The sequence below is a fragment of the Eurosta solidaginis genome, chromosome 2 (assembly GCF_040869045.1).
Source record: "Eurosta solidaginis isolate ZX-2024a chromosome 2, ASM4086904v1, whole genome shotgun sequence".
In the NCBI taxonomy this organism is placed as follows: Eukaryota; Metazoa; Arthropoda; class Insecta; order Diptera; family Tephritidae; genus Eurosta; species Eurosta solidaginis.
In genome coordinates, this window is record NC_090320.1 from 233,142,452 (window position 1) to 233,170,215 (window position 27,764).

The 27,764-nt window shown below is 37.3% G+C and overlaps 2 protein-coding genes across 6 annotated transcripts in view; one reads left to right on the forward strand and one right to left on the reverse strand.

The window, feature by feature from the left end:
* Positions 1-27,764, reverse strand: part of LOC137240689 (protein peste-like) — a 262,876-nt gene that overhangs the window by 186,802 nt on the left and 48,310 nt on the right. The gene's annotated exons all lie outside the window — the stretch shown is intronic.
* Positions 25,169-27,764, forward strand: part of LOC137240692 (uncharacterized) — a 201,746-nt gene continuing 199,150 nt past the window's right edge. For all 4 annotated transcript variants that reach the window (XM_067767281.1, XM_067767278.1, XM_067767280.1 and 1 more), the window contains exon 1: positions 25,169-26,709. The gene's annotated coding sequence lies outside the window, so the exon portion shown is untranslated. The remainder of the gene's footprint in view (positions 26,710-27,764) is intronic.

The window sequence follows — 27,764 nt, forward strand, 5'->3', positions numbered from 1 at the left end:
TAGTCCGCCGTGGCCACGTAGTAATCATAATCTGGCCACAACTAAATTTCGAAAATGCGTGAACAACACCTAACTGAAGAAATAATGTCAGAAATTTTCTGAACATACATGATTTCCCCAAAATGTCAAAAAATATATAACTTGCTATTTCTAATGACGTTTTTTGGTGCTAATCGAAGAAATTTATCAACGAATGAGTGATAGTTAAAGATGGGAAAGGGGTAAATACCCAAATGGTAAATACCCGGTAAATTGGGTATATATGGTAAAAATGGGTAAAATCCCAAATATTTACCCAAAATAAGGGTAAAAATAATCTTTTGGAAAATATGGGAAACAAACACACGAATTCAATCCAAAATGTACCCAATTTGTCCTATATTGGTGGGTAGTTATCCAATATGCTATCGGTTGAATTAGTTTTAATCTGTAATCCAGCGTTTTCCAAGTCGAAAAAGAGTCGGAAAAATATCTAAATGGGAGCGTTTACAGCCGGTATGTGCTCATTTGGGAGGCCGAAACCAATGTATTTCCTTCTTGCAATGGTCGTCCTATATGAGCCTATTAACGTATATCATTTGAACCTAAAAAAGAGTCCGATATAAGTTTTAAAAGGCGTTTAAACTGCTCACATTATACTCTACTGGAACTCTCCGGCGTCATTTTTACTTCTAATAAACTCTGATTATCTGACACATATATGGCCTATTTATTAGGCATCGTCAGCGGTTATTGGGGTCATATTTAGTTCGACACACCTGAACGAGAAGCGTCCATGAGCGGAAAAACGTCGATGCTTATACAATAAAAGAATAGCAAGGGTAAAAATAATGTACAAATGTAATTCATTTTGTATTAAAATCAACAGTGGTCGTAACAAAGTTTCAAAATTTGTTCCAAACTCGCTGTGACGAACATAAATAGTTGATAAATGATAATTTTTGCATGCTAGGTTAGGAGCTTTTAGGCCGTTAAATAAAAGACAAAAATTAAATTTTCTTTTACCCTCCTACGCGTTTCGACGCTTTTATGATTCCTACATTGCCCACTTATTTTGGACTCGTTTCGGATTCTTAAATTATGAGCGCCGTGAGCCTGTTTGAGGGGTAGATTTGTTTGGGTAAATATGTGTCCCTTATAAATATTCTCTTACAGTTCTGGAGTTTAATATGGTTCAAAAGCTTCAAAAATGCTATCACCTTAGAGTGTTTTATGACTCCGGTTTGATGAAATTATAAACAAATGAAAAAAATTAAAATTAGTAAACTAGGCAGCTCCGGAATAAAAACTCTGAAATTTTTCTGCGACAATTTATTCTAAATAAATAATTAATTCAACTAATACTTATTTCATTTCTATCTTATCCTCATGTGAGTTTTATCACAACAATTTTCTCCCCTATGTTTTTCGCTTCGGATATATGTCAAAAATTCTTCCTAAAAGCCCTGAAGTGGTGTCATTAAAAGGCTCAAAATTAGCAGTATATGACGCCAATAAGGCTCATACAGGCATGCTTAACCAACGAACCGATATCATTTCGTTACGATAATTAACGTTAATAAACGAAACAAAATCATTTCCTTTCGTTTATTAACGTTAAGAACGTCAAATTAACGAAATGATTTTGTTTCGTTTTCTGCCATATCAAAACGAAATCAAATCGTTTATGTTGATTATTAATTTCAAACTATGCTGGCAAACCTGAATGATGGCGGAGTCATTAAAGGTGAAAGCATTAGCCAAGCTGTTTGCAACTTTTCTCATGAATTTTGACAGTACGAACATTTCTCAGAGTATTTTTGACATTACCACCAACGAATTACACAAACAAATTACATGGAGTTTGTGTGTATGTCCGCTCGCTGTTACCACCTTACGGCTTCACCATGACTATAGCATTGCCAGCACAATTTAATCATAAAGTATCACGTTTTTGTTAACGTTTTTAACGTTAACGAAAGCTTTTCGTTTCGGTTAAAAACGAGATGCAATTTATCTTGATAATTTCTTTATCGATAATATTTTGAAGTGTTTCAACGGAAACGGTGGAAATTTTTTGATAAACGATTAGCTGAACGTTAAGGTGCATCCCTGGGCTCATATATGATATCGGAAGGAGGCCTGTATAAGACTTGTGTTAGAGGCAAAATATAAGCATATAGCATTCGCTTCAGGCTCCTAAATGAGTTCATAACGAGTGCAAACGATCCAAAGTTTGGACTCCTTTCAGACTAATTGTTGACTCCGAGTGTTTGCTGGGTTGTTTGTTTAAAAACAAAACGAAATTTTTTTAATTTCAAATGACGTATAAATTTAATTACTGAATTGTAATTCCAAGCAGCCTCGATTCAAACGATTTTTAAATACCCAAAAAAAGATACAAAAAAGGAATATTCCGGTTATTTTGCCGGTATTTACCCATAAAATGGTAAATACCCGGTAGAATCCCAACTCTAATGATAGTTCATCAAATATACTGTCAATGAGGATTTATATGGAAAAGAACATAGGTACTCACAACTTCCGTGACATATACATATAAATTCTACAAATTCTGCACGTGCTCGAGGATTTGTGTCAGCATATAATAAAAAATTTTTGGGCAAGTATATAATAGGGGGACTCATGTAACCGTATAAATGCCTTATAAAGTGCGTAAACGAGCTGTTAAATTTTGTATGAAAAATCATTTACTCAATTTGTATAAATTTACGCGCACATTTCATTGTGTAAACGCGGTAAACTCAAAGGAATGCAACCTTGCAGACACTACAGCAGGCATTTTCATCAGAAATCTCCAACAACAGCAAGTAAATGCGTTTTAGTTTTGAATTTTCACTTAATCTTAGCATTTTTTAATTTGTATAACAATCAAAAAAATTTTGTTCGGCAATAATACAGCTGATAAACAATCAAGTTTATCAAGAGTATTACTAGGTGCGTTCATATAACAGCGTGTGTAAATGGATATAATTTTACACCTTATAAGTTTATATGCTTTCATGAGTCTCCCTAATAAGTTGGATATGAAAAATAACTATTCCTGGGATTACTTGTTTTATTGCAAATGTTTTGTTATGAGTGAGTCACAACCACGGTTGCCACAGCATGTTTTTTTTTTTGGACCAAAAATGGCAATATTCAAAAGCTGACCGGTATGGCCAGTCATGTCGAGAAGATATTTTTCTTTTGGCCACCTAGTGAAAAATCCTTAAAAAATGCCCTGGTATCAAATGAAAGGTATTAATGAGTATTTTAAAAGGGCGTGGACCTAAGTTCTATAGATGGACGCCTTTTCGAGATATCGCCTTAAAGATGGACCAGGGGTGACTCTAGAATGCGTTTGTACGATATGGGTATCAAATGAAAGGTGTTAATGAGTATTTTAAAAGGGAGTAATCCTTAGTTCCATAGGTGAACGCCGTTTCGAGATATCGCCATAAAGGTGGACCAGGGGTGACCTTAGAATTTGTTTGCACAATATGGGCATCAAAGGAAAGGTGTTAATGAGTATTTTTAAAAGGGAGTGGGCCTTCGTTTTATAGCTGTTCGCCTTTTCGAGATATCGCCATAAAGGTGGACCAGGGGTGACTTTAGAATTTGTTTGTATGATATGGGTATCAAATGAAAGGTGTTAATGATTATTTTAAAAGGGCGTGGGGCTTAGTTCTATAGGTGGACCCCTTTTCGAGATATCGCCATAAAGGTGGACCAGAGGTGACTCTAGAATTCGTTTGTGCAATATGGGTATCAAACGAAAGGAGTTAATGAGTATTTTAAGAGGGAGTGGGCCTTAGTTCTATAGGTGGACGCCTTTTCGAGATATCGCCATAAAGATGGACCAGGTGTGACTCTAGAATGCGTTTGTACGATATGGGTATCAAATGAAAGGTGTTAATGAGTATTTTTAAAAGGGAGTGGGCCTTCGTTATATAGGTGTTCGCCTTTTCGAAATATCGCCATAAAGGTGGACCAGGGGTGACTCTAGAATGAGTTTGTACGATATGGGTATCAAATTAAAGGTATTAATGAGAGTTTTAAAAGGGAGTGGTGGTAGTTGTATATGTGAAGGCGTTTTCCAGATATCGACCAAAATGTGGACCAGGGTGACCCAGAACATCATCTGTTGGATACCGCTAATTTATTTATATATGTAATACCTGCCAAGATTTTAAGGGTTTTTTATTTCGCCCTGCAGAACTTTTTCATTTTCTTCTTCTTAATATGGTAGGTGTCACAACCATTTTATAAAGTTTTTTCTAAAGTTATATTTCGCGTCAATAAAACAATCCAGTTACCTTACCATATTTCATCCCTTTTTTCGTATTTGGTATAGAATTATGGCATTTTTTTCATTTTTCGTAATTTTCGATATCGAAAAAGTATACGTGGTCATAGTCGGATTTCGTTCATTTTTCATACCAAGATAAAGTGAGTTCAGATAAGTACGTGAACTGAGTTTAGTAAAGATATATCGATTTTTGCTCAAGTTATCGTGTTAACGGCCATGCGGAAGGACAGACGGACGACTGTGTATAAAAACTGGGCGTGACATCAACCGATTTCGCCCATTTTCACAGAAAACAGTTAACGCCATAAAATCTATGCCCTACCAAATTTCAAAAGGATTGGTTAATTTTTGTTCGACTTATGGCGTTAAAAGTATCCTAGACAAATTAAATGAAAAAGGGCGGAGCCACGCCCATTTTTAAATTTTCTTTTATTTTTGTATTTTGTTGCACCATATCATTACTGGAGTTGAATCTTGACATAATTTACTTATATACTGTAAAGATATTAAATTTTTTGTTAAAATTTTACTTTAAAAAAAATTTTTTTTTAAAAGTGGGCGTGGTCCTTCTCCGATTTTGCTAATTTTTATTAAGCGTACATATATTAATAAGAGTAACGTTCCTGCCAAATTTCATCATGATATCTTCACCGACTGCCAAATTACAGTTTGCAAAAGTTTTAAATTACCTTCTTTTAAAAGTGGGCGGTGCCACGCCCATTATCCAAAATTTTACTAATTTTCTATTTTGCGTCATAAGTTCAACTCATCTACCAAGTTTCGTCGCTTTATCGGTCTTTTGTAATGAATTATCGCACTTTTTCGGTTTTTCGAAATTTTCGATATCGAAAACGTGGGCGTGGTTATAGTCCGATATCGTTCTTTTTAAATAGCGATCTGAGATGAGTGCTCAGGAACCAACATACCAAATTTCATCACGATACCTCAAAATTTACTCAAGTTATCGTGTTAACGGACGGACGGACGGACGGACGGACATGGCTCAATCAAATTTTTTTTCGATCCTGATTATTTTGATATATGGAAGTCTATATCTATCTCGATTCCTTTATATATGTACAACCAACCGTTATCCAATCAAACTTAATATACTCTGTGAGCTCTGCTCAACTGAGTATAAAAACATATGTATGTAAACTATAGAGAATTTCCTAAAACTGTTTACAAATAAACTGTCATGTAAATTGTTTGCAATTGATTTGTACATATGTACATATGTATGCATGTATATATGTAAGTTCCGATTGTAAACAAAGTGCATATGACACTAAATAAATTCTTAAATCGTTTTGTTTGTTTAAACATTTTTCACTTGAAGGGATGAACTCGTCATAAATATTTGGCTGAATTGACAGAAATCAAAGAAATTACAGACATACTAATGTGAATGACATCCATACTTTTATGTGAATAAGTCATTAATGCATTAAGTGCACAAATAACAAAATAATTACATTTTCAATGGGGCACATTTTTTTTATTTTCAATTCAGGTAAACAAGATGAATGATCTTGAGATGACTGCGCAGTTTTCTGCAAAATATATGTATAGTAAAAGAAAATATACTAAGCTAAGTTCAGTTTTAAACAGATAAACTGATAACAATAGTGACGTGAATATTCCCAATAATTTTTAAGAAATAAGATACCTACAAAAATATATCTATTTTTACTAAAATTTTATAATGGTGCTAGCAGATCCGGCTGCCTTGTTTTGCGCTAACGTTGGTCTAGCTGCATAACTTTTAAGAAATTGTTACCTCTTACTCTCCCTCCCCTTCACCATGCATTATATTTATCCTCTTATTCACTCCTCTAACTGCGTGCCTTTCTCCTTCTCCGTTTTTTCCATCCCTTCTTTTCTGCCTAGCTCCCTCTTGTTCTCTAGTATAGACCTAAGGAGAAATATGCGAACGAGGAAACATAGAGTATAAAAGCAGCGCAAGCTGACGAATAACTAATCAGTTTGATTTAAACACGCTATTAGCTGTGAAGTGTAGTGTAATTGTACTACTCCCAAAGTAGTCTAAATTAAGAAAATTTTGCAATACTGAATATTGGAGTTATTTTTTCGACAGTTCAGCTATTCGAACGTTAGCCGAAGGTGTATAATTATCGGAACTCTCCTAAAATTGGTTACAATATTTTTCAGTCTCTTTCACCTTCCCTAGTTTTTGTTGTCTCTAGCTCGTTCTTTTGATTCTTCTCCATCGTTTTTTCGCAGTATCAGTTCCAATCTAAGTCCAAGCCCAAGGGCAATTTTTGAATGCTGTTTCATGAAAAAAATGTTTCTAAAATTTATTTCCATTTTGGGGTATGAAAAGGAGACAAGATCCGATTCTCAGACCTACTCAATATGCTCACGAAACTTCGTGAGTATCCGTCGAGCCGTTTAGAAGGATTTTATATATACATGAGATAACCATTTGCTTTATTCGAAACATGACTGCCCCAATACGGGTGCAGTGGCCACTTGTGCACTAAGCAGTGTTTGCATTTGCTCTTTTAGAGTAGCAGTAGCAATGAAAAGTATGCTCTGCTCCAGCTCCGGCTCTGAACATGAACAGAGCATAAAGCAGAGCCGTAGCATAGAAAGTGATAGCATTTCTTATGTTCTGCTACGAGCGGAGCAAAAAGCAGAATTAAAGCTACGAAAGTCGCATTTGTAGCGAAGCGACAGCAACAAAAATTAATTATTTGCTCTATTACTTAGTCATTGTTATGCAGAGCTTTGCCTTTTCTCTTGCTTTTGTTGTTACAGCTAAAGTAGCGTTGTGATGTTGTTGTTTTTGTACTTTTGGTTTTAATTTTTTAAGTTGTTGTAGTTTCTTCTCCTTTTCCACGTTGCATGCAAGTTGTTATACCCCCTAGGAGTACTTCCTTAGCGGCTACGCTGGACGGAACCCTCACTTGTTATGCTCATCTAAATTCGACCTCGAACAAAGCAACAAGAGCTTTCTTCGCCTGCACTCGACTATATGGAAAAACATAAGCGTTATCTTCAAAAATGCTACACTGGATATTTAATACTGTTGTGAAGCCAAAAGTCACCTACATTAGTTTGGCAGCCGAAGACCACGCATAGAACAGCAATAACAAAACTAAGCAAACTGCATCGACTTGTTTGTATTGGCATAAGGGGTGCGATGAGAACGTCCTCTGCTGATGCACTTAGTATCTTAGTAGGAATACCTTCCTTCCCTATTCTAATAGAGAAAGAGGCCATACTTGCTGCACTAAGACTTCAAAAAATCTTTGAGCTAAAGAATGGAAACATGACAGGCTTTGTGAAAGAAATAAAAAAACTCATTGAAAATACCGTATTGCGCCTCATTACTTCAGACAGCCAGGCACGCAAGGTTGGCCTTGCAGTCTTACTCAAATACTTCTATGCTAGTTTATCAATGCATTGAAATCATAAATTGTCTTGACGCCAAAAATGCGTTGCCGAAAATCAGGGGCATGGACGTAATGAAAAAGCAAACTATCTTGCCAAGCAGGATGCCTTTTTGGACTCACAAACACACACACTAGAGAAACCATAAGTAACTGGAACACAAGGCAGTTCAGGCCAAACTGGATTGTCTGCTCAAGACAAAAAAGGCAGACCAAATTGTTTTTAAAACCCCTAGCAACGACCGAATCAATGGTTTCGAATACACAAATCTGTCGTTTTTGTCGCTCTGGTAAGGCAGAGACTCTATAAACCTAGGTGGCGTGACTTTTAATTCTTTCGCGATATAGAATAAAAGGCCTGAATAGATACTTAAATGTGTAAATTAAAATCCTCTGCATAAAGCAATAGGCTAAAAGGTCAAACGCAAAGGATTTGAATAATGATAACAATGCATCGAGGACTAATATGTAGTAATAACGGGCAGTTCAGAGGTACTGAAAGCTGCATCTTTCTCTAAGATGAATTCAATTCAAATACGTATGACTTCCAAACTTAAATTTGTTCTAATCTAAATCTTAATATGAATAGAGCGACTGGCCCAATTTTTATGTATCTACATAAATATATTCTGAACAAAACAAAAATCATTGAAGATTTGCATGAATAAAGGTGTTATGTCGTTAAATTGAAATTTACACAAAATTTTATTAAACTTGTTTTAATTAAAAATTTAAAAATTTTATGGACATTAACATTGATTTCAATTCCCTTAAAATCGCTCAAAAATCTCCACAAGCGTAAAAAATAGTATTATTTATTCATGCAGAAATTTGCGAAAATGTTGAAATGCGACTTAGCACATTCATCACTACATATCTTCAAATACATATTTACAGGTTTTTACAAAATCCCGAGAGCTATGCTTGGCGACCACCGTGGTGTGATGGTAGCGTGCTCCGCCTACCACACCTTATGCCCTGGGTTCAAACCCCGGGCAAAGCAACATCAAAATTTTAGAAATAAGATTTTTCAATTAGAAGAAAATTGTTCTAAGCGGAGTCGCCCCTCGGCAGTGTTTGGCAAGCGCTCCGGGTGTATTTCTGCCATGAAAAGCTCTCAGTGAAAACTCATCTGCCTTTCAGATGCCGTCCGGAGTCGGCATAAAACATGTAGGTCCCGTCCGGCCAATTTGTAAGGGAAATCAAGAGGAGCACGACGCAAATTGGAAGAGAAGCTCGGCCTTAGATCTCTTCGGAGGTTATCGCGCCTTACATTTATTTATTTTTTTATGATAAGAATACATTTTGTTGTCTTTTAAGAAAAGTAATAATTTATGCAAAAACTTATAATTAGATAATTTGCTAAGACTGTATGGCGTCAAATTACTCGTAGAAGCTTTTGGCGAAAAGAGCCCTTATATGTAGGCATACATATATACTGTGACGAATATTAGCAACACTAAGGGATGCTATCATCTCTAAGCCGATACTAAGCAGTCACTGGTATGTATATAAACAAATCAATCATCATGTCTACACATATGCACATACAAGCAGCGGAGAAACAGCGGAGAGATACGCACAAACACATGCATATATCTGAGATACTCACAAAATTATGCAATCATTGGTGGAAGCATTACTCACATAAACACGCGTATATTGCTATGCGAGAAGCTATAAACGTGCATCTGTAGTTTATAACTGGTAATTTTATAGGTGGTAACTAAGTAGTAAATTCTAGAAAAAGAAATTCCTAGAAGTATGCGAACGAGGAAACCGAAGAGTATAAAAGCAGCACAAGCTGAAGCATGAGCAAATCAGTTGGATTTAAGCACGCTATCAGTTGCGAAGTATAGGTGTTATTTTGAAGTATTTTCAAAGTATTCTAATAAAGACCATTTTGTATTATTGAATATTGGAGTTATTTATTCAACAGTTTAGTGATACGAACGTTAGTAGAAGGTTGCAAATAAGCGGAATTTCCCTAAATTCATTACAATACGTTAGACTGGGTTGAAAAAGTAAGTAATAAAAGACCGCCACCAAATTTGAAGCACAGTTTACACATGGCCTGTTAATTCGTTTCTCAGAAGTTGGTAGTTTTTTATAAGTACTACCGAATAAACAGCAAAAAAAGTATGTTTACTGGTAGACAGAAGATATAACAGAGCTAAGACGTAACTAGCTACGCTTTATGCGAGTTTATGCAAGGACAATGCGCTTTGGACAAGCTTTTGTTAAAGCGGAGTCATAGAAAAACGAGGAAAAGCAATTGAACAGGGACGCTTGGAGCCTGGGCTACCAAATAATACTAAAAAATATTTGGAAAAGGGCACCGACACCGAAGTTAGATACAGTCGTAACGGTACATGTAAATGATCTTTTTCCTACAGCCGTAATAGAAAAGAAAGTCAGCACTGGTTCGAATGAATGGCAGCATGCATTTGTACCTATGTATGATGTGTCTAGGTTCGTGTGTTGGCCGCAATGTTGCAATGAATGTCGCAACACCACAACAGCATCTTTTCATACTCAGTTGAGCAGATCTCACAGAGTATATTAACTTTGATTGGATAACGGTTGGTTGTACAGGTATAAAGGAATCGAGATAGATATAGACTTCCATTTATCAAAATCATCAGTATCGAAAAAAAAATTTGATTGAGACATGTCCGTCCGTCCGTCCGTCCGTTAACACGATAACTTGAGTAAACTTGGAGGTATCTTAATGAAATTCGGTATGTAGGTTCCTGGGCACTCATCTCAGATCGCTATTAAAAATTAACGAAATCGGACCATAACCACGCCCACTTTTTCGATATCGAAAAATTCGAAAAATCGAAAAAGTGCTATAATTCATTACCGAATACGGGTTAAGCGATGAAACTTGGTAGGTGAGTTGAAATTATGACGCAGAATAGCAACTTATTAAAGTTTTGGACAACGGGCGTGGCACCGCCCACTTTTAAAAGAAGGTAATTTAAAAGTTTTGCAAGCTGTAATTTGGCAGTCGTTGAAGATATCATAATGAAATTTGGCAGGAACGTTACTCCTATTACTGTATATATGCTTAATAAAAATTTGCAAAATCGGAGAACGACCACACCCACTTTTAAAAAAAAAATTTTTTTTTAAAGTCAAATTTTAACAAAAAATTTAATATCTTTACAGTATATAAGTAAATTATGTCAACATTCAACTCCAGTAATGATATGGTGCAACAAAATACAAAAATAAAAGAAAATTTCAAAATGGGCGTGGCTCCGCCCTTTTTCATATAATTTGTCTAGGATACTTTTAATGCCATAAGTCGAACAAAAATGTACCAATCCTTGTGCAATTTGATAGGGGCTTAGACTCTAGGACGGTAACTATTTTCTGTGAAAAAGACCGAAATCGGTTGAAGCCACGCCCAGTTTTTATACACAGTTCACCGTCTTCCTTCCGCTCGGCCGTTTACACAATAAATTGAGCAAAAATCGATATATCTTTACTAAACTCAGTTCCCGTACTTATCTGTTCTCACTTTGTATTGGTATAAAAAATGGCCGAAATCCGACTATAACCACGCCCACCTTTTTGATATCGAAAATTACGAAATATGAAAAAAATTCCATAATTCTATACCAAATACGAAAAAGGCTGAAACGTGGTAATTGGATTGGTTTATTGACGCAAAATTTAACTTTAGAAAAAAAAACTTTGTAAAATGGGTGTGACACCTAACATATTAAGTAGAAGAAAATGAAAAGTTCTGCAGGGCGAAATCAAAAGCCCTTGGAATCTTGGCAGGAATACTGTCCGTGGTATTACATATATAAATAAATTAGCGGTACGCGACAGATGATGTTCTAGGTCACCCTGGTCGACATTTTGGTCGATATCTCGAAAACGCCTTCACATATACAACTACCACCACTCCCTTTTAAAACCCTCATTAATAAATTTAATTTGATACGCATATCGTACAAACACATTATAGAGTCACCCCTGGTCCACCTTTATGGCGATACCTTGAAAACGCGTCCACCTATAGAACTAAGGCCCACTCCGTTTTAAAATACTCATTAACACCTTTCATTTGATATCCATATCGTACAAACAAATGCTAGAGTGACCCCTCGTCCACCTTTATGGCCATATCACGAAAAGGCGTCCACCTATAGAACTAAGGCCCACTCCCTTTTACAATACTCACTAACACCTTTCATTTGATACCCATATCGTGCAAACAAATTCTAGAGTCACCCCTCGTCCACCTTTATGGCTATGTCTCGCAAATGCGTCCACCTATAGAACTAAGGTCCACTCCCTTTTAAAATACTCATTAACACCTTTCGTTTGATACCCATATCGTAGAAACAAATTCTAGAGTCACCCCTGATCCACCTTTATGGCGATATCTCGAAAAGGCGGCCACCAATAAACTAAGGCCCACTCACTTTTAAAATACTCATTAACACCTTTCATTTGATACCCATATCATACAAATAAATGCTAGAGTCACCCCTCGTCCACTTTTATGGCGATATCTCGAAAAGGCGCCCACCTATACAACTAAGGCCCACTCCCTTTTAAAATACTCATTAACACCATTCATTTGATACCCATATCGTAGAAACAAATTCTAGAGTCACCCCTGGTCCACATTTATGGCGATATCTCGAAAAGGCGTCCACCAATAGAACTAAGGCCCACTCCCTTTTAAAATACTCATTAACACCTTTCATTTGATACCCATATCGTGCAAACAAATTCTAGAGTCACCCCTGGTCCACGTTTATGGCGATATCCCGAAAAGGCGCCCACCCATAGAACTAAGGCCCACTCTCTTTTAAAACACTTATTAACACCTTTCGTTTGATACCCATATTGTACAAACGCATTCTAGAGTCAACCCTGGTCCACTTTTATAACGATATTCCGAAAAGGCGTTCACCTATAGAACTAAGGCCCACGCCCTTTTAAAATACTCATTAATACCTTTCATTTGATACCCATATCGTACAAACAAATTCTAGAGTCACCCCTGGTCCACCTTTATGGCGATACCTCGAAAACGCGTCCACCTATAGAACTAAGGCCCACTCCGTTTTAAAATACTCATTAACACCTTTCATTTGATATCCATATCGTACAAACAAATGCTAGAGTGACCCCTCGTCCACCTTTATGGCCATATCACGAAAAGGCGTCCACCTATAGAACTAAGGCCCACTCCCTTTTAAAATACTCGTTAACACCTTTCATTTGATACCCATATCGTACAAACAAATTCTAGAGTCACCCCTGGTCCACGTTTATGGCGATATCCCGAAAAGGCGCCCACCCATAGAACTAAGGCCCACTCTCTTTTAAAACACTTATTAACACCTTTCGTTTGATACCCATATTGTACAAACGCATTCTAGAGTCAACCCTGGTCCACTTTTATAACGATATTCCGAAAAGGCGTTCACCTATAGAACTAAGGCCCACGCCCTTTTAAAATACTCATTAATACCTTTCATTTGATACCCATATCGTACAAACAAATTCTAGAGTCACCCCTGGTCCACCTTTATGGCGATACCTCGAAAACGCGTCCACCTATAGAACTAAGGCCCACTCCGTTTTAAAATACTCATTAACACCTTTCATTTGATATCCATATCGTACAAACAAATGCTAGAGTGACCCCTCGTCCACCTTTATGGCCATATCACGAAAAGGCGTCCACCTATAGAACTAAGGCCCACTCCCTTTTACAATACTCACTAACACCTTTCATTTGATACCCATATCGTGCAAACAAATTCTAGAGTCACCCCTCGTCCACCTTTATGGCTATGTCTCGCAAATGCGTCCACCTATAGAACTAAGGTCCACTCCCTTTTAAAATACTCATTAACACCTTTCGTTTGATACCCATATCGTAGAAACAAATTCTAGAGTCACCCCTGATCCACCTTTATGGCGATATCTCGAAAAGGCGGCCACCAATAGAACTAAGGCCCACTCACTTTTAAAATACTCATTAACACCTTTCATTTGATACCCATATCATACAAATAAATGCTAGAGTCACCCCTCGTCCACTTTTATGGCGATATCTCGAAAAGGCGCCCACCTATACAACTAAGGCCCACTCCCTTTTAAAATACTCATTAACACCATTCATTTGATACCCATATCGTAGAAACAAATTCTAGAGTCACCCCTGGTCCACATTTATGGCGATATCTCGAAAAGGCGTCCACCAATAGAACTAAGGCCCACTCCCTTTTAAAATACTCATTAACACCTTTCATTTGATACCCATATCGTGCAAACAAATTCTAGAGTCACCCCTGGTCCACCTTTATGGCGGTATCTCGAAAAGGCGGTCACCAATAGAACTAAGGCCCACTCACTTTTAAAATACTCATTAACACCTTTCATTTGATACCAATATCGTACAAATAAATGCTAGAGTCACCCCTGATCCACCTTTATGGCGATATCTCGAAAAGGCGGCCACCAATAGAACTAAGGCCCACTCACTTTTAAAATACTCATTAACACCTTTCATTTGATACCCATATCGTACAAATAAATGCTAGAGTCACCCCTCGTCCACTTTTATGGCGATATCTCGAAAAGGCGCCCACCTATACAACTAAGGCCCACTCCCTTTTAAAATACTCATTAACACCATTCATTTGATACCCATATCGTAGAAACAAATTCTAGAGTCACCCCTGGTCCACCTTTATGGCGGTATCTCGAAAAGGCGTTCACCTATAGAACTAAGGCCCACTCCCTTTTAAATACTCATTAACACCTTTCGTTTGATACCCATATCGTACAAACAAATTCTATAGTCACCCCTCGTCCACCTTTATGGCGATATCTCGAAAAGGCGTCCACCTATAGAACTAAGGCCCACTCCCTTTTAAAATACTCATCAACACCTTTCATTTGATACCCATATCGTACAAACAAATTCTAGAGTCAGCCCTGGTCCACATTTATGGCGATATCTCGAAAAGGCATCCACCAATAGAACTAAGGCCCACTCCCTTTTAAAATACTCATTAACACCTTTCATTTGATACCCATATCGTGCAAACAAATTCTAGAGTCACCCCTGGTCCACCTTTATGGCGGTATCTCGAAAAGGCGTCCACCTATAGAACTAAGGCCCACTCCCTTTTAAATACTCATTAACACCTTTCATTTGATACCCATATCGTACAAACAAATTCTATAGTCACCCCTGTTCCACCTTTATGGCGATATCTCGAAAAGGCGTCCACCTATAGAACTAAGGCCCACTCCCTTTTAAAATACTCATCAACACCTTTCATTTGATACCCATATCGTACAAACAAATTCTAGAGTCACCCTTGGTCCACGTTTATGGCGATATCTCGAAAAGGCGTCCACATATAGAACTAAGGCCCACTGCTTTTTAAAATACTCGATTTACACCTTTCATTTGATACCCATATCGTACAAACAAATTCTAGAGTAACCCATGGCCCATCTTTATGGCGATATCTCGAAAAGGCATCCACCTATGGAACTAAGGCCCACTCCCTTTTAAAATACTCATTAATATCTTTCATTTGATACCCATATCGTACAAACAAATTCTAGAGTCACCCCTGGTCCACCTTTATGGCGATATCTCGAAAAGGCCCCCACCTATAGAACTAAGGCTCACGCCCTTTTAAAATACTCATTAACACCTTTCATTTGGTACCCATATTGTACAAACGTATTCTAGAGTCACCCCTGGTCCACGTTTATGGCTATATCCCGAAAAGGCGTCCACCCATAGAACTAAGGCCCACTCCCTTTTAAAATACTCCTTAACACCTTTCATTTGATACCCATATAGTACAAACAAATTCTAGAGTCACCCCTGGTTCACCTTTATGGCGATATCTCGAAAAGGCGTCCACATATAGAACTAATGCCCACGCCCTCTTAAAATACTCATTAATACCTATCGTTTGACACCCATATTGTACAAACGCATTCTAGAGTCACCCCTGGTCCCCTTTATGGCGATATCACGAAACGGCGTCCACCTATGGAAATAAGGTTCACTCCCTTTTAAAATACTCATTAGAACCTTTCATTTGACACCCATATCGTACAAACAAATTCTAGAGTCAACCCTGATCCACCTTTATGGCGATATCCCTAAATGGCGTCCACTTATAGAACTATGGCCCACTCCCTCTTAAAGTACTCTTTAATATCTTTCATTTGATACACATGTCATACAAACACATTCCAGGGTTACCCTCGGTTCATTTTCCTACATGGTTATTATCCCTTGTGTTGCCACCATAGCTCTCAACTGAGTATGTAATGTTCGGTTACACCCGAACTTAACTTTCCTTACTTGTTATTTATAGCTTTGGGTTATATTCGATAGCTTTAGGGTGGTAGGGAAAATTATAACTGGCTTTAGCCGACATCCGTAGCATATATGTATGAATATCTTTTAACCTCCGTTTTTTTCTGAATTTGTTTTGGGTATTGCGTACATTTCCTTAAGAGTGAATATTAGGGCGGGTCGATTTAAAAATCGCTCATTGCTCTGTGAAAATCGTATTCTAGGGATCAAAATAAGAAACTTTGCCGAAGGAACCATACCTCTAAAACGAATTCTGATGTCCCCCCCCCCCCCCCCTTTGGGTCGAACTTTTGGGTAGGGGCAATTTCAATTCTACCTGGTGTGTCTTGTGGTGGCTTAAAAAAAACAACACAAGCAATTTTACGATCTGCAATTGTGTCGCAGTGATACCTTCATTTTTTAAAACGGTTGAATAAAAAGCCCACACAACTATGTTTACGACATGCAAATGCATCACATGCCTTGGTTTTAAAAGGGGGTTGTAAAAACGCTAATTTCTAATAATTTTTTTTAATTTCTTTTCTATTACTAAGTTAAATTCATTTTTTCATTTACATATGTTCTGACTAAATAAATTTCTAAAGAGAAAAATAAACTCCAAAAAGAAACAAGTAAGGAAGGCTAAGTTCGGGTGTAACCGAACATTACATACTCAGTTGAGAGCTGTGGAGACAAAGTAAGGGAAAATCACCATGTTGTAAAAGGAACCTAGGGTAACCCTGGAATGTGTTTGTATGACATGTGTATCAAATGGAAGGTATTAAAGAGTATTTTAAGAGGAAGTGGGCCATAGATCTATAGATGGACGCCATTTAGGGATATCGCCATAAAGGTGGACCAGGCGTGACTCTAGAATGTGTTTGTACGATATGGGTATCAAATAAAAGGTGGTAATGAGTATTTTAAAAGGGAGTGGGCCTAAGTTCTATAGGTGGACGCCTTTTCGAGATATCGCCATAAAGGTGGACCAGGGGTGACTGTAGAATTTATTTTGTACGATATGGGTATCAAATGAAAGGTATTAATGAGTATTTTAAAAGGGCGTGGGCCTTAGTTCTATAGGTGAACGCCTTTTCGGAATATCGTTATAAAAGTGGACCAGGGTTGACTCTAGAATGCGTTTGTACAATATGGGTATCAAACGAAAGGTGTTAATAAGTGTTTTAAAAGAGAGTGGGCCTTAGTTCTATGGGTGGGCGCCTTTTCGGGATATCGCCATAAACGTGGACCAGGGGTGACTCTAGAATTTGTTTGTACGATATGGGTATCAAATGAAAGGTGTTAACGAGTATTTTAAAAGGGCGTGGGCCTTAGTTCTATAGGTGGACGCCTTTTCGAGATATCGCCATAAAGGTGGACCAGGAGTGACTCTAGAATTTGTTTGTACGATATGGGTATCAAATGAAAGGTGTTAATGAGTATTTTAAAAGGGCGTGGGCCTTAGTTCTATAGATGGACGCCTTTCAAGATATCGCCATAAAGGTGGTCCAGGGGTGACTCTAGAATTTGTTTGTACGATATGGGTATCAAATCAAAGGTGTTAATTAGTATTTTAAAAGGGAGTGGGCCTTAGTTCTATAGGTGGACGCCTTTTCGAGATATCGCCATAAAGGTGGACCAGGGGTGACTCTAGAATTTGTTTGTACGATATGGGTATCAAATGAAAGGTGTTAATGAGTATTTTAAAAGGGCGTGGGCCTTTGTTCTATAGGTGGACGCCTTTTCAAGATATCGCCATAAAGGTGGACCAGGGGTGACTCTAGAATTTGTTTGTACGATATGGGTATCAAATGAAAGGTATTAATGAGTATTTTAAAAGCGCGTGGGCCTTAGTTCTATAGGTGAACGCCTTTTTGGAATATCGTTATAAAAGTGGACCAGGGTTGACTCTAGAATGCGTTTGTACAATATGGGTATCAAACGAAAGGTGTTAATAAGTGTTTTAAAAGAGAGTGGGCCTTAGTTCTATGGGTGGGCGCCTTTTCGGGATATCGCCATAAACGTGGACCAGGGGTGACTCTAGAATTTGTTTGTACTATATGGGTATCAAAAGAAAGGTGTTAATGAGTATTTTAAAAGGGCGTGGGCCTTAGTTCTATAGGTGGACGCCTTTTCGAGATATCGCCATAAAGGTGGACCAGGAGTGACTCTAGAATTTGTTTGTACGATATGGGTATCAAATGAAAGGTGTTAATGAGTATTTTAAAAGGGCGTGGGCCTTAGTTCTATAGATGGACGCCTTTTCAAGATATCGCCATAAAGGTGGACCAGGGGTGACTCTAGAATTTGTTTGTACGATATGGGTATCAAATCAAAGGTGTTAATGAGTATTTTAAAAGGGAGTCGGCCTTAGTTCTATAGGTGGACGCCTTTTTGAGATATCGCCATAAAGGTGGACCAGGGGTGACTCTAGAATTTGTTTGTACGATATGGGTATCAAATGAAAGGTGTTAATGAGTATTTTAAAAGGGCGTGGGCCTTTGTTCTATAGGTGGACGCCTTTTCAAGATATCGCCATAAAGGTGGACCAGGGGTGACTCTAGAATTTATTTGTACGATATGGGTATCAAATTAAAGGTATTAATGAGGGTTTTAAAAGGGAGTAACCCTCAATTGTATATGTGAAGGCGTTTTCGAGATATCGACCAAAATGTGGACCAGGGTGATCCAGAACATCATCTGTCGGGTACCGCTAATTTATTTATATATGTAATACCACGGACAGTATTCCTGCCAAGATTCCAAGGGCTTTTGATTTCGCCCTGCAAAACTTTTTCATTTTCTTCTACTTAATATGGTAGGTGTCACACCCATTTTACCAAGTTTTTATCTATAGTTATATTTTGTGTCAATAGACCAATACAATTACCATGTTTCATCCCTTTTTTCGTATTTGGTATATAATTATGGCATTTTTTTCATTTTTCGTAATTTTCGATATCGAAAAGTGGGCGTGGTCATAGTCGGATTTCTTCCATTTTTTACACCAATACAAAGTGAGTTCAAATAAGTACGCGAACTGAGTTTAGTAAAGATATATCGATTTTTGCTCAAGTTATCGTGTTAACGGCCGAGCGGAAGGACAGACGGTCGACTGTGTATAAAAACGGGGCGTGACTTCAACCGATTTCGCCCGTTTTCACAGAAAATAGTTACCGTCCTAGAATCTAAGCCTCTACCAAATTTCACAAGGATTGGTAAATTTTTGTTCGACTTATGGCATTAAAAGTATCCTAGACAAATTAAATGAAAAAGGGCGGAGCCACGCCCATTTTGAAATTTTCTTTTATTTTTGTATTTTGTTGCAACATATCATTACTGGAGTTGAATGTTGACATAATTTACTTATATACTGTAAAGATATTAACTTTTCTTTTAAAATTTGAATTAAAAAAATTTTTTTTTTAAAAAGTGGGCGTGGTCGTTCTCCGATTTTGCTAATTTAGACATATAGTAATAAGAGTAACGTTCCTGCCAAATTTCATTATGATATCTTCAACGACTGCCAAATTATAGCTAGCAAAACTTCTAAGTTACCTTCATTTAAAAGTGGGCGTTGCCACGCCCATTGTCCAAAATTTTACTAGTTTTCTATTCTGCGTCATAAGTTCAACTCACTTACCAAGTTTCATCGCTTAACCTGTATTTGGTAATGAATTATCGCACTTTTTCGATTTTTCGAATTTTTCGATATCGAAAAAGTGGGCGTGGTTATTGTCCGATATCGTTTATTTTAAATAGCGATCTGAGATGAGTGCCCAGAAACCTACATACCAAATTTCATCAAGATACCTCAAAACTTACTCCAGTTATCGTGTTAACGGGCAGACGGACGGACGGACATGGCTCAATCGAATTTTTTTTCAATACTGATGATTTTGATATATGGAAGTCTATATCTATCTCGATTCCTTTATACCTGTACAACCAACCATTATCCAGTCAAAGTTAATATACTCTGTGAGCTCTGCTCAACTGAGTATAAAAACATAGGCATTTCAAAGTGGGATTTTTCAAAATTTTTAGAGGTATGGTTCCTTCGGAAAAGTTTCTTATTTTGATCCTTAGAATACGAATTCACAGAGCAATGTACGATTTTTTTGCCTCCCCACAATCGGCCTAGTGTATATCTATATATTTGTAACTAACTTTGTAATAGCTTTGATGAAGTTATAATTTTGTATAATTTGTAAGCAGATTGACAGAGCGTTTCTTTTTTTTTTTTTTGATTTTGAAGAATTGTAAATAAAAATGTTTGGATGAAAATATTGTTTTGAATTATGCAGGGCTAAACATAACTTTTGGTGTAGGTGCTGCGCTTGTGCGTGGGTTTGGAGGCACTGTAAGTAGATAGCAGTCAGCACAGTGCCCACGGTGCGGTGCAAGTTGCACTGCAGAGGGAGGGTTGACTCCACCTGACAGGACAGGCCTTAATCTTTTTGTGCCCCTTATGCTTCCCCCTCTATAACTTTGCCCTTCACGTCTATTTCTATCTTTTTCTGCTTTTTCTCTCTTTTCTATACACATGCAGGTATGAACCCTCTTTTTGTTCATGTGGCTGCGGGTGAGGTCGGTGGTGCAATACCCCGCCCATGACGACGAGCTAGCCTGGGCCCGCAAGCATACCTGCTTGCCGCCGCTCCTCACCACCCAAACAGTCAGCCACGTAACAGCTGTTTTCCTAATCACGAAATGAGTGAAAATAGTGAAGGCCAGACCAGCGCTCTTGAAGAAGCGCCATTCACCACAGAAAAATCACCCCTATTACGGTTGTCAACGTCAACCATCCCTTCATATCAACATCGACATCACGTCGTAACAACATCAATGTCACGTCAATGCATAATTGGTATTTACTAAGGCAATGTATTGATGTTGACGTGATATCGATAAAACTACGATCCCTATATTTTTGGCAGTTGTTTATTTACAATTTGTATTGAGTTTATTTTTTTTTTAGTGGACAATTTGTGGATCTAAATAATTGCTGAAATGTCTTAGTGCACAATTAAGCATTCCGGGCAAAATACACACAAGGAATTTGTTTGAATATTGAAGATGATTTCATTTCTCTTTAGTACACCATTAGCGACTCCTCTACCTCCCAGAGCGTGGTGCGCTAATGGAAAACTTAATCGAATTCGGGAGGGGTATCAAAATACCCGTATTGACCTCGATATTAATAAACCGAAGGCGGAAATAAAAAATCCTTGAATATTCACAAAACACCTTTTAATGAACCATTTGAAAGCTTGGAACTGTTTTTTTTTGGAAATATTTCCTAACGCAAGTAAAATTTTTATTTCCGGCTACGGATTATTAAAACCGAGGTGAATACGTGTCTTTTGATACCTCTCCAGAGTTTTTTGGATGTGTTTTAGCAGTCGAACGCTGCCCTCATGTATGGGCCGTATAACTTAGTTACTTAGCTGTGGCAGGCACGATGGGAAAATGAATAGCGAGCAGACAGACAGCGAAACTAATCACATATGTCGCAGCATATATGGGTACTTCAAAAAATATCTGTACAGAATAAAACAAGTAAGGAAGGCTAAGTTCGGGTGTAACCGAACATTACATACTCAGCTGAGAGCTTTGGAGACAAAATAAGGGAAGATCACCATTTAGGAAAATGAACCTAGGGTAACCCTGGAATGTGTTTGTATGACATGGGTATCAAATGGAAGGTATTAAAGAGTATTTTAAAAGGGAGTGGGCCATAGTACTACACTCAGAGAAAAACGCCGTTCTAAAATCCAGCACCACCGGACTCAATTCAAGCTTTTCATGTTCTTACTTTTTGGTTCTTGAAAAACGAACGACCAGTTCTTAAAACAACAACCTTGTAACGTGGGTATATGCATAGATCAGCCATACATATAGTTCATATACTTTTTATACTCAGTTGAGCAGAGCTCACAGAGTATATTAAGTTTGATTGGATAACGGTTGGTTGTACATATATAAAGGAATCGAGATAGATATAGACTTCCATATATCAAAATAATCAGGATCGAAAAAAAATTTGATTGAGCCATGTCCGTCCGTCCGTCCGTCCGTCCGTCCGTTAACACGATAACTTGAGTAAATTTTGAGGTATCTTGATGAAATTTGGTATGTAGGTTCCTGAGCTCTCATCTCAGATCGCTATTTAAAATGAACGATATCGGACTGTAACCACGCCCACTTTTTGGATATCGAAAATTTCGAAAAACCGAAAAAGTGCGATAATTCATTACAAAAGACCGATAAAGCGACGAAACTTGGTAGATGAGGTGAACTTATGACGCAAAATAGAAAATTAGTAAAATTTTGGACAATGGGCGTGGCACCGCCCACTTTTAAAAGAAGGTAATTTAAAACTTTTGCAAGCTGTCATTTGGCAGTCGTTGAAGATATCATGATGAAATTTGGCAGGAACGTTACTCTTATTACTATGTGTACGCTTAATAAAAATTAGCAAAATCGGAGAAGGACCACGCCCACTTTTAAAAAAAAATTTTTTTTAAAGTAAAATTTTAACAAAAAATTTAATATCTTTACAGTATATAAGTAAATTATGTCAAGATTCAACTCCAGTAATGATATGGTGCAACAAAATACAAAAATAAAAGAAAATTTAAAAATGGGCGTGGCTCCGCCCTTTTTCATTTAATTTGTCTAGGATACTTTTAACGCCATAAGTCGAACAAAAATTAACCAATCCTTTTGAAATTTGGTAGGGGCATAGATTTTATGGCGCTAACTGTTTTCTGTGAAAATGGGCGAAATCGGTTGATGTCACGCCCAGTTTTTATACACAGTCGTCCGTCTGTCCTTCCGCATGGCCGTTAACACGATAACTTGAGCAAAAATCGATATATCTTTACTAAACTCAGTTCACGTACTTATCTGAACTCACTTTATCTTGGTATGAAAAATGAACGAAATCCGACTATGACCACGCCCACTTTTTCGATATCAAAAATTACGAAAAATGAAAAAAATGCCATAATTCTATACCAAATACGAAAAAAGGGATGAAATATGGTAAGGTAATTGGATTGTTTTATTGACGCGAAATATAACTTTAGAAAAAACTTTATGAAATGGTTGTGACACGCACCATATTAAGTAGAAGAAAATGAAAAAGTTCTGCAGGGCGAAATAAAAAACCCTTAAAATCTTGGGAGGTATTACATATATAAATAAATTAGCGGTATCCAACAGATGATGTTCTGGGTCACCCTGGCCCACATTTTGGTCGATATCTGGAAAACGCCTTCACACCACTCCCTTTTAAAACTCTCATTAATACCTTTAATTTGATACCCATATCGTACAAGCTCATTCTAGAGTCACCCCTGGTCCACCTTTATGGCGATATTTCGAAAAGGCGAACACCTATAGAACGAAGGCTCACTCCCTTTTAAAAATACTCATTAACATCTTTCATTTGATACCCATATCGTACAAACAAAGTCTAGAGTTACCCCTGGTCCAGAAAGGCCCACTCCCTCTTAAAATACTCATTAACTCCTTTCGTTGGATACCCATATTGCACAAACGAATTCTAGAGTCACCCCTGGCCCACCTTTATGGCGATATCTCGAAAAGGCGTCCACCTATGGAACTAAGGATGACTCCCTTTTAAAATACTCATTAACACCTTTCATTTGATACCCATATCGTAAAAACGCATTCTAGAGTCACACCTGGTCCATCTTTATGGCGATATCTCGAAAAGGCGTCCACCTATAGAACTAAGGCCACTCCCTCTTAAAATACTCATTAACTCCTTTCGTTTGATACCCATATTGCACAAACGAATTCTAGAGTCACCCCTGGTCCACCTTTATGGCGATATCTCGAAAAGGGGTCCACCTATAGAACTAAGCCCCACGCTCTTTTAAAATAATCATTAACACCTTTCATTTGATACCCATATCATACAAACAAATTCTAAAGTCACCCCTGGTGCACCTTTATGGCGATATCTCGAAAAGGCGAACACCTATAAAACGAAGGCCCACTCCCTTTTAAAAATACTCATTAACACCTTTCATTTGATACCCATATCGTATAAACAAAGTCTAGAGTCACCCCTGGTCCACCTTTATTGCGATACCTCGAAAATGCGTCCACCTATAGAACTAAGGCCCACTCCCTCTTAAAATACTCATTAACTCCTTTCGTTTGATACCCATATTGCACAAACGAATTCTAGAGTCACCCCTGGCCCACCTTTATGGCGATATCTCGAAACGGCGTCCACCTATAGAACTAATGCCCACTCCCTTTTAAAATACTCATTAACACCTTTCGTTTGATGCCCATATTGTGCAAACAAATTCTAGGGTCACCCCTGGTCCACCTTTATGGCGATATCTCGAAACGGCGTCCACCTATGGAACTAAGGATTACTCCCTTTTAAAATGCTCATTAACACCTTTCATTTGATACCCATATCGTACAAACGCATTCTAGAGTCACCCCTGGTCCATCTTTACGGCGATATCTCGAAAAGGCGTCCATATATAGAACTTAGGTCCACGCCCTTTTAAAATACTCATTAATACCTTTCATTTGATACCAATATCGTAGAAACGCATTCTAGAGTCAACCCTGATCCACCTTTATGGCTATATCCCTAAATGGCGTCCACCTACAGAACTATGGCCCACTCCCTCATAAAATACTCTCTAATGCCTTTCATTTGATACACATGTCATACAAACACATTCCAGGGTTTCCCTCGGTTCATTTGCCTACATGGTTATTTTCCCTTATGTTGTCACCATAGCTCTAAACTGAGTATGTAATGTTCGGTTACACCCGAACTTAACCTTCCTTACTTGTTTTTTCTAATTTCGTACATTTCCGCTTATATGCAATGTTGGGTGGTTTTCCTACACCCTGTACTATCTAACACTAGTCTAAATGCAACATCCGTCAGTCTGTCACTACTAACATATGATTTTTGATAACAAAATGTATCGACAATCTATTTGGCATAAGCACCATATGGGCTTCAAGCTCATGTCCGGGCTTAAGAGCGTTCTTTTCCTGACGAACTTCCTTGACAAACACATCAATCAACTCCGGTAAAAATTCCAAGTTTTTTTTAGTGCGGTTATATAAAGTAATAGTATCTTAACTAATCGAAATAGTACGCCTGATTTCGAAAAGTCCTAGCCTCATAGGCAACGCATCCAGTTACCGGCATAAAGATAAAGATTCCTACAGTGATTTGGCCATCGTGCACCTATCGAACAGTGGTCTGCAAACATAAATGTGAAGCTGGTGTTGCTGCGGTGGTACTCCTGACGCCAGCAAAACCATAACCTCTCGACCTACACAGATCCGGCAAAATTTACATAAAACCATTTAGATAATGAATTTTTAAGAGAGTTTTAACTTTTATAATTGTAAACCCTAAACATGTGAAAGTTAAGTTTATAATCAGCACGGTTTTACCCGATAATGGAAAAGACGGTTTTCCATTTCAGATCCGAAATCACTAGAGACCAGAGTCAGAAGACCCACATTATAAAGTAAAAATAAAAGCAAGGGATTTGGATTCCAGTTGCATGTATATGTACATGCGCATACTTACTTTGCCATAACCTACAATGAACATCTTCAATTATACTTACTACTAAACTTATCTTTAGTTCCTGAATATTCGTCTCCTGAAAACATGAATTATACTTACCTTTAGATTTACCTGTTAGTCTAAATAATTATATAAAGCATACCTAAGCACAAAGGAATGAATTTGCCATAATACCTACTCTCACTATTTTGGCTTAATTCTTACCCCTATATAACCTTTTGAATAAAGTAAGAAAATAATTATTAATAATTAACTTCACTTCAAATAATTATACCATTGCAAGGAAGAGAAGAAGAAGAACATCCTAATGAAAAGAATTTTTTTGAAGAGACTACAATAGAACCATCTTCCTAGGTTCCTGCATATTTAAACAATGTTAATTGAATTGGTAATAACTTCTAATTAGTTACTCAATATAATACTGTTTTCACACAGACGGCTTATTGAATAATAAAGGCAGTTTTCTACATTAAGACACTTATTGAGCTCAATCTTCCCTACAAAATTCGAATCTATAATTATTTCATTAGTAGCTAATCGAATGCCTAATAAAGTCAAAAGTACAATGCAACTCTGTTGGGAGCGTTCAGTTTCTTAGTTTTTGGTGTGTTCAGTGCTAGTTCCACAAGATGTTGTAAATCGTCATCCATTTTATTAATGTCCTGATCGCTCTTTTGAGAAAAAGATCGAAGAAATCAAAAACAAAACTTTGAATTTGCCAATGTTTGGCTCAAATTGCTCGCCATTCTCTTAAATTCGTTTTTTTTGCTGGCGCTCCTGTCGGCGGCGGTTATTCTTTGACCCCTTTTATGCGACCTTCGCAAACCATACATACAATATTGGCCATAGAAATAACCACACATAACTGCTAATGTAAATTTGGTTGGATAAAATTGATTATAATATTTGAAGCATATGAACGTATACCAGTAGCTACGTACCAAGCAAAGAAAGCCTTCTTCGCTTCGTGGGACAGCGTTGGAGTAAGCAAACCATTACCACTGGAAAACATGTAAGTAAGTTCACTTATTCCATTTTATCCACCAACCTACTTGGTATACATAAACGCTACGATAGAGAACATAATTGATATATACTTACATACCTAACCAAATTATGTATGTACGTACATATATGCAAATGGATGCAAGCTTGCTTTTTTTGTTGATCGCATCATTTTTCTTTACGTACTTTCGTACATACATATGGATCTCACACATCTCAGTGTGGAGTATATTCTCATTGTAAAACCAAGAGAATTAGAGGAATAATTTTTGTTTTGGTTTCTTAATCTTTCTACTTAAACTCCAAGTTCTCGTTTGCGGCAGGGTCGTCGAACTCATAAAATATATAATGTATATATTGTTGAGGTAGGTTAGTTTTATCGTTCTGATCAATACCCAAGAAAAAAAAAGTTAGTTGTTACGGATATAATTAAGATCTTTGAAACTAGTTTTACAATTAGATTGCCACATACACTAAGTCTTCCATACGTTTAAATTTATTTAACCTATAAGAAGAAAGAGCTGAATCGTAATAAAAATTTGTAAATATGAAATTGTAAATTTAATTGTGTTGGTCTAATTCCATAGTAGTGTGGTTGGTCTTTTGAGGCTGAAGCTCCCATATTAATGCCAGTGCACACACCACTTTTACCAACACGCTAGGCAAGCCCATCTTAAGGAAGAGGCTGAAGGGGCTCGTAACAACCTTGTGCTTGAACTGACACCATTTTCTTGAAAAGTGAACGGCTGGTCTTAAAAATATGTACAAATGTTCTAATAATGAGAATAATGTTCTTAAATTAAGTTAAAGAAAAAAGAAACGGTACAATTCGTGTGCACGACAATGTTAAATACAGCATTTGGCACAAGCTATCAAGCGGTCGTAGTGGCCCAGCGGTTATGATGTTGTGGTTGCGTTCGCATGGCGCGAGTTCGATCACCGTCCAACTCAAAAATTTTTTAAAACAATTTTTTTAACTTTTATTTTTCGTTCAATTATTTTTCCATTCACTTATGCACAGATAATTCTCAAACTTGTTATGAAATGTTTTAAGTATATATG